At 35.7% G+C, this 6,561-nt stretch overlaps 1 non-coding gene across 1 annotated transcript; it reads right to left on the bottom strand.

Moving 5' to 3' along the window:
- Positions 1–203: 203 nt before the first annotated feature.
- Positions 204–307, bottom strand: LOC141567379 (small nucleolar RNA U13). Its single transcript, XR_012489973.1, has one exon. It is a non-coding gene; the product is annotated as a small nucleolar RNA U13 (small nucleolar RNA).
- Positions 308–6,561: the final 6,254 nt, after the last annotated feature.

The raw sequence follows: 6,561 nt of genomic DNA, 5'->3' as shown, positions 1-6,561 counted from the left end.
TTTTAAAATACCAGCAGATTAAACTTTCAGTGTCAAAAACACTGCCAATAAGCTCAGTGATTGTCTTCTAGTCAAAAAGCTTCTCAAGCTTGTAAAACTACGTATTCTTCCCCATAGGCTTATGCTAATTACATGTTTCCCCAAAAATAAGACCTAGCCATACCATCAGCTCTAATATGTCTTTTTCTTTCTTTTTTTTTTCACCTCAGACGGGTAATGTGCTGATGTCGTAACAAGGTTTGTGGGAGGGACATCTCACGCAAAAGCGTGAACACCCAATCATCACACTTATGAACTACAAAAGGATCTTAATATGTCTTTTGAAGCAAAAATTAATATAAGATCCGGTCTTATTTTACTATAAGACCGGGCCTAATGTAATATAATATCATATCATATCATATCATATCATATCATATCATATCATATCATATCATATCATATCATATCATATCATATCATACCGGATCTTATGTTCATTTTTGCTCCAAAAGACGCATTACAGCTGATTGTCCGGCTAGGTCTTATTGTCGGGGAAACAGGATTTCATTATAAAATTTTGAAAATTGGTCTGAAATGTCTTGGTTTTTGGAATTGAACCTTATTATTATTTTTAAAATCATGTTTGTCTTGGTTTTAAATAAGATGGGATTTTCAGGCTGCTCCCCAAAGCTAATTTTCATGCATAGTGTAGTAACCGCTATTTCCACTGTTGGTTCTGAGTTTTGACAACAACTGTAACTACATCTGCTACTGATGATCTATTACTGTTATTAATTGAATACTTACTCTGGCCCAAGCCCTATGCTTTGGAATATATTACATATTCCCTTTAAGCTATCTAACAACTCAGTAGGGAAAATGTCATTCCTTTTCCACACATGTAAAAAGAGGCTCTGAAAGGTTAAGGGACTTCAAGCAGTTAAGAAACAATAGAAAACACCCCAATAAACTTTAATTAAAAAAAGAAAGAAAGAAAGAAAGAAAGAAATGATAGAACCAAGATATGGCCAGATCTGGCTTATTTAAAAGTCTTGGTCTTTCTACCAGTTCAACTAACAGACTTCAAAACAGACTTATGGAACACAACCCATCAGTAAACTAGAACCTGTATTTATGAACAGTAGCACCACTGATTCATTAAAAAAAAAGAAAAGAAAAAAAAGGAAGAGAAGCTAAAAAACCCTTGTAATGTATAACTTTTCCAAAAATCTCTGCAAAACATGCCTCAAATTACCACCTTAATAACTAACTCTTCATTGTTTGGTACAAGCAGACTAAAATCAATAATATTCACTTTTGACATTTTCTAATTCAAATAGCAACACAGCCTTGATAATACTAAAATAAATTAGAAAAAGCCTCTGAAAAAGGCAATGCTCCCAGTGTAAAAATAACCCTTAAAAGATTTAAAAAATAATACGCACGCACTATGAGGCACACAGAGGGAGTCCCTCCATCTTTCATGCATTACATCCTATATTCCTGCTGATTTCCACTTCAGCAGGGATAACTTGTTTAGAGGTCACTGTTGAGTCTTTTCAGATTCTGCTCTGGGTGTTATCTTGTACTTAAGAATGACTAACTTCTTTTAGTACTATCACACTGGCTGGAGGCAAAATTGTCAAGAAACATATAGTAGAACTTGGCCTGAAGCCCTTTCAACACACAATTACTCTTTAAAGTTCCAATCTACACAGTAGCAATTTACAGTAGCAACATCATTCCAGCACATTGAGAGAAATGTTAAACTTAATTTATTGGCAAGAATAGTCTACCACAGCTTAAAAGAGCAAGACACATTTTAAATAACTTTGAAACATAGACTAACTTCCCACATTTGTTCCCAGTCTGCCCGGAATACCGGCAACTTGACACTCAGGCTACGTTTAGAAAGTTTAGAATATGCGATCAGAAGAGCTAAAAGAGCTACTGACCAGGAACCAAAGAAAGACGTGTTATTACAGTCAATTTATTCAGGAGTTAATTCCACAGCATCATCCAATATTAGCCGGAATAGATCTGGCTAATCTACTTCATTTCCCTTATTTGCAGTCACAGATCAGCAAATAATGTACTCCTGTACATTCTTCAGGAGTACTTATAAAAATTAAACGGAGAGAGAAAGAAAAGTCTTCTATAAGCTAATAGGGTTCTAAAACCCAGCTCTGGTAAAGAATAGCAATGATTATCAGCTGGGATAATTGAGGGACGATAATACTCCAGAATCACCCATAGGAACTGTTTCAACCGATTCATAAGTTTTGTTCAATTTGTGTACTTTGATCACGTTTTGAGTTGGGCTACACACTTAATCTAAACTTCTTATTAAAGCTTGGTTAAAGTTATATTACCGCAACTCTCCTTAGTTTATTAAATGGGGAAATGGGAAGAATCGTAAGCACTTTCGTGCCAAATACAAACATTGAACATTTCATGTAAAACTTCTCTTCAGTATACAATGATTAAACTCCACAAGTTCAATGTATTCAACTGATTTACAAACATTTATGCAGTAGCCCAAAACCCTAACAGTACAATCCTGTTTAGTGATGGTCTTGCTCATGAGTAGCTCACAGACAGATGATTGACAGGTTGGCTGGCTCTAAAAATAAAAGAATGGGAAGAAGGGTTGAGCATACACAGGGATGTGGAAAATAATGAGACTGATTTGCAAGTGAGGATTATGAAAATCAGTTTCTTCACCTTAAAGACACACTTTGTGAATGATTTAAATTTTAATGAAACAAAAGTTAGATTGTGACTCCAAATTATTTCACAAGATAGAAGTGTATTTCAAGCTTTCATCTCCTTAGTTTATTTCACTGTTAACAATCATTTTCCAATGCCGCAGTACATTTAACAGGTGTAAATGAAAACAGCCTTCGAAAGACGTACAGTGCCACAGTTACAAGTTCAAGCTTAGTGGATTACATATTTAGGCTAAAACAAAGCTGAAACCTCACATTTTGGAAATGAATCAGTGAGTTCGTTCATAAGGCATTCAACACTTTAAAACCTACTACTATGTGCCAGGAATTAAACTCGTAGGGAATCACGGGCAAGTTCGAACCAGGGGTTGATCTGATGAGATGAATGTGTTAGAAAGCTCACATTACATGTTAGGTGTGATATATGAACTATCTTGGAAAAGAGAGCTACTAGAGGCACAGAAACCAGTTAGGAAGGGAGAGGGTTTGGATCACGTAGTAGGATTAGAAAGGAATGGATGGAAAATAGAAATATTTTAAAGGAATAATCAACAAGAAGGACTTGATAAAGTTTCATGACATTAAGGGGGCGTTATTGATGGAAACAGAAAAGATAGAAAAGGGAACCACTGGAGATGAGTTAGAGTTTGGGTTGGTGAGGAATACCTACAAATTACGATGATGGTGTCTCATCTAAAGGGTCACTGTATCAATTAATTAACTATCAGAATCCAAAGTACGTGTAATTTCTTCCTAATGAAGCCTGCCATAATTTATGCAGTGATTAGTTTTGAAAGAAGCAACCTACTATAATTATATATTTTACACATTTACCGTCTATTAATTTATAATAGTCAGGTATAACATCTATTGCAGAAAACTGAGATTTCACTGTATCTTCGAAACCTTACTTTCTTCTACAATGAACATTGTCGACATCTTACCGGTCAACAGTTTCAAACTTTGCCCATGTTGGCAACTTGTCAGGAGATTGGGGGCCACACCTGTCTTACATAATGCTGAGTTAATCCCAGCCTGCCATTCTCTTGAAAACAGCTCACAGAGGCCAGTGGATTCAGCTTAATGTCGATCTCTGAATTCTGAAAATTGAAACCTCCACATCTATGCTTTCTTATAAAAAGACTGAAGCTCCAGGACCACAGGCCTATGCTTAGCCATTAGGCTGTATTTTAATCTTACTTCCTGTGCAAAATTATTGTCATCCTGCAATACCAAATAGATTTGCTGCAGATTATGAAAGTCCTTTCCAATTCATATGACATTTACTTAATCTTTATGTTACAGGGGGATTAAGCAATAAAATTGTTTTGTTTTTTTAAGCACCTGCTAAGTAGGAATCAAGACTAGAAAATGATATGTTTGATGTTCAGCATGTTTAGACTAGTTAATAAATTCGAGACTCAAATTTAAAGATCTCTGTACCAATTATACATGTACCACAAAATCTGGCTGATTTAATTAGACTAAACCAAAAATGTCTTTTTAAAATCTCTGCTTAAATCTTTACTCTCCCAAAAGTATTAGTGCTATGCTGAGGAGTCGAATAGCTCCTTGAAGGCTGGGCTGGCATCCCCAGTTCCCACTATGGCACTTGGCATATAGGAGGTATCCAGCAGTAACGGAAGGGGTACGGGAGGAATTAAATGCCTTGCTAACGGCCATAATGAATTGGTCACATCACTAAGATGTTACCAACAAAGTCTGGGAAACTAGACTGAATCTGTGTTATCTCAGGACATGTTGTGGGTATTTTGATTTAAAAAGAAAATGATTTGCTAAGAGCTGCCTTTTCTTGTCATTTACCTCTTTCTCTTAAAATAACTTGGCAAAACCCCAAACAACAGACTAATCAAACCACTAAAAATCCAACAAGAGATTGGTTTGCTTCAATTTACAATGTATCTGTATAGTTGATTACTATCAATCATAAAAATAATGCAAAGTACTTTGTGATTCACACATATATTTAAATTACAAAACATGTATAGTGAAATTCTACTTTTGAAAAAAATAGATTATATAAACTTTAAATATGTATATTTATTTATAGAAAGACAAATATCAGAATCTAAACAGTGGTTATCTCTGAGCAATGGGATTATAGGTGATTTGTAATTTTTGCTAATCTGTATTTTAATTTTTTCTGTTGTGAATTTATAACATAATAAAAAGTTATAAGAAAAAATCAAAATTTTAATTGCTTTCAAGGTAATAAAATATTATTGCATGCTATTAAATATCTTCTACATCTCTGATTTTCTTGCTACATTTTTGAAAATAAGAACTATAAATTTATTAAAAGATGTTAAAGGTAAAGCAAAACCATGAATGATTAGAAAGGTATATAAGCTAAAGTGGGCAAGGCCCAAATTCTAGAATAAGGGATGATTTGGCCTGTATGGCCCTCTGGGGAGAGAGAAGATCAATCAGAATGACCACTACCATGCACTGAGTCTTATTATACATTCAAGCATCATGCTAATGCCTTATATGAACTATCTCTAATTCTCACCACATTCTTGAAAAGTTGGAATTATCATCCCCATGTATTGTACACTACCACAGACTCAGAAGGAACTTACCTGAAGCTATACAACTATTTAATAAAGGCAATGCACTAGAGCTGACAAGATATTAGTTAAACCAAAGCAAGGAAGCAAATTTGGTCCAGGTTGAGATGGAGAGATGCATCTAAGAAGTATCAAAGCACTGAGTTTCACAGCGGTATTCCTCTTAATCAATGTTGGTTCAACACCAATAGGCCAATGGCTGGTTCTTCAACGGGTGGGACCACAAGGAACAACAGAAGCAGGTCTTCAATGACATTTCACAAGTTTATACAACAATCCACAGCACAGTGGTTGCAAAACTTTCAGAATGTGTCCAGGACAAAAACTGCTAAATATCCCCCCAAAGAGTAGCAGTTCCCTGGAGAGGCAGCAAGCACACTTTGGGCTCCTTTTGTTTTGTAGTTTATCTGCCTATCCTTTGTTGCCTCTTACTATGTCCCTTCTGGGTTTTGTGTTAGGTATAGGAGAGGCAACCAAAAAGAATGGGACATCGCTCCTTGCATTAAGGGGCTTGCCATCTGGTGTTTTCAGCAGAGAAGAGAGGTAAAAGACAATCTGCAGAGGGTTCAAAGTGAAATAGGATGCAAAGAAATGGGCTCAGTTAATCGAAAACACCATTTTTTGTTCTTTCCCTCTCCTTTCTCACCCTCTCCCTCTGGAGGTAACTTTAGTCTGCTCTAAGAGTTGAGAGAAGAGAACCAGAAAAACATCACATTTTTTTCCATTAAATTAAAGGAATAGCAGCTAGCACATAATAATGCAAGGGAAACAACAAAATAAAACAACCCCACATTGGTCAAATCTTGGTAAAAATGAGAATGAGACAGTTGAGCAATAGAAGAGTATTCCAAATATCAGGCACAGGGCAAGGAGTTGCTAAGCTGTGGTGTGACCTTGGGCCAATATTTTAACCTCTCTGAGCTTCAATTTCCTCATCATAAAAATGAGAGCATTCAGTTAGGACAATAGTTCTCAAATGTTTCTCCATTTAAGAATCAAGGACTTGCTGATAAACCAAATCCCCTGGCCTCAACCTAAGAATTTGGATTTAAAATCTCCTGCATGGAGCCCAGGAATCTGCATTTTAAGAGAACCCCTCAGATGGTATAATACAGCCTTCACTCTGGGGAACACTACCTGAAAAGTTCTATGCTCTGAGGCATTACCATTACAAGAGGGAAATAGCAAAAATATTAAATACACAGCTTGTAATTTCTTTTCTTTCTGTTTCTATTTATGTTTCCCCATTATAATACATT

Source organism: Rhinolophus sinicus, chromosome 5 (assembly GCF_057876585.1).
Source record: "Rhinolophus sinicus isolate RSI-liver-muscle chromosome 5, RSI-T2T, whole genome shotgun sequence".
Taxonomy (NCBI): domain Eukaryota; kingdom Metazoa; phylum Chordata; class Mammalia; order Chiroptera; family Rhinolophidae; genus Rhinolophus; species Rhinolophus sinicus.
The sequence above is the reverse complement of the archived record's forward strand: the minus strand, read 5'-3'. Positions and strand labels throughout refer to the sequence as shown.